The 2,140-nt window shown below is 50.7% G+C and overlaps 1 non-coding gene across 1 annotated transcript; it reads right to left on the bottom strand.

Annotated features, from left to right (window-relative positions):
- Nucleotides 1-1,344: 1,344 nt before the first annotated feature.
- On the bottom strand, nt 1,345-1,475 carry LOC115032477 (small nucleolar RNA SNORA17). Its single transcript, XR_003838150.1, has one exon. It is a non-coding gene; the product is annotated as a small nucleolar RNA SNORA17 (small nucleolar RNA).
- Nucleotides 1,476-2,140: the final 665 nt, after the last annotated feature.

Here is a 2,140-nt window from a genome sequence, read left to right on the forward strand (position 1 = left end):
CTTCATGTGTTCCAGCAGTTTATTGTTGGGGAAGGTGTTGAGGTGAGCCAGTTCAAATCCCTGGGTCTGGGCTTGAGAACTATCTGAGCTGCTCACCCTCCCAGGTCTCCTGCTCTTCCACCTTTGGGGCCAGCTCACCAGCACGCTAGGACCAGCTCCACCCTGCTGCCCAGGAGAGGTGCTGAGTCCACTCTCCCAAGTGTTGCAGCCAGTGAGGGGCATGGCCAGTTCTCTCACTCTCATGACCCCAGGGCCAGCTATCCTGCCTGCTGTAGGTGGTGAGGAGTGAGGGAGGGGAGCAGGGCACACAGCAGACAAGGTTCTGGGCAAACTTCGGGGGAGGAATGGAGCCAGTTCTGCATAGCCCTCAGACATCAAGCTGACAGACATCTGCCTGGACTTTGGTGGTAACAGACCCCTGATGCTGCAGGACCATGGACCCATATGTAGCCACTGGTGACAGCACAGGCTAAGACCTCACCATGGTCCCAGGTGCTATCACTGCCTGCTCACATCAGGCTGTTCCTCACTACCCTTGAGTCTCCAGTTCTGCCTCTCTTCATGGTGCCCACAGCCTTCTCTTTCTCTTTCACTTCCATTTCTTTACCACTTGGTTTTCATTGTGGCACACAGGGTCTCTTAGTGTCTGGGATCATCTCAGGAATGGTCTCAGGAGGGCTATGCCCTGCTCATGCATTACAGAACCTGGCATGGACTATCTCGGGCATAGCCTGCCTCCCCAGGCTTCGTGGTCATCTCAGGCTAGCTCCCTATCTGGGCCCCATAGCATATGTCTGGTGGTTGTCTTGGGCTGGTTCCTTACCTGCCTGAGTGGCATCTTGGGCTGACTCCTGTCTGGCCTGTCCAGGTATTGTTGGGAGTCATTTTGCCTGCTTCAGTGACAGCCTGCCTATCAGGCAGGGTCAAGTCAGGCCAGGGTCTACTGGCCGATTTCCTGGTCTGCAGATCCATGGAATGGTAAGAGGTGATACTCAAGGTAACTCAGGGCAAGGGGCTGAATGTTCTCTTCATCTTGAAGGAAGGAACAGGGAGGAACAGGGAAGCCTGCGGATGGGTACAGATATTGAATGTACATCAACCTCGGGCTCTGCTGGTTTGTAACTTTGTTTTCCACGATACTGTAAAGAATATAAGCCTGAGAGAATTCAACTTGAGGCTGTTGGACAGTCCTCCCAATGTCTACCCTGTCTCTGAGTCTTCTTTTCCGTCTTTCCTATAATTCTTACTCCCCTGTCAGAGGACTGCTTGACTTCGTACCAGCTGGACTGGCACAGGGCATGGCTCTGGACTGGTGGTCCACCTCAGGCTTGCTGTTTTTTAGGGGTTGTTAGGCTATTAATTATTCAGAAGGCAACAGGTCAGAACACTGAGCATAGACACAGCCTCTCTCCTCTGTGCCACTTTCTGACATACATGTGGCATGGCAGCCAGACCTGTAATGCTTCTAGGTTATTTTAATATAATATTATAATTAAACACAATCCTATATATCTTTCTAAATTTCATCATTAGCCAGTCTTTTATGATTGAGCTTAAAAGGGCGTTGAGACATAGAGTCCTGAGACTGCCTTCCACCACTGAATGAACCGACACTGACAACATTCAAGACAACATTCATTGGGCCTTGTGAGCCCTCTGGGCAGACTTGGAAACCTTGTCAGCTCCAGCAGCCTTCTTGTCCAGGCCTATGATGACATCCGCAGCAACTCTCTGCCTCGTGTCACGAAGAGTAAAATGACCCTGAGGAGGGCCAGGGTCTCCTCAGCACATGCAGGCTGGCCTGGAAACCTAATCAACAATGGCTGCATCACTAGATTTCAAGACTTGGAGGCCATCTTCCAGCTTCTTTCCAGAACAGTGAGCAATCTTTTCTTTCAGCTGAGCAGACAAGCTGGGTGAGCGTTTTGACAATCTATACAGGGACACAGCCAGTGCAAGTCTGGATAATGGCAGAGCAGTGAAGCCAACGGCTTCCATTGTTGGGCACTTCTCTTATCACCTGCAATGTTACCATATCTGCTGTCTTTGATACAAACTTTCTTTACACTGAAGGCTGAGCTGTCCCAGGAAGATCTTCACTCAAAGCCTCACTGTGCCTTTGAGCAGACTTTATTACTTC

The sequence above is a fragment of the Mus caroli genome, unplaced genomic scaffold, assembly GCF_978045245.1.
Source record: "Mus caroli unplaced genomic scaffold, Mus_caroli_1 scaffold_1, whole genome shotgun sequence".
In the NCBI taxonomy this organism is placed as follows: domain Eukaryota; kingdom Metazoa; phylum Chordata; class Mammalia; order Rodentia; family Muridae; genus Mus; species Mus caroli.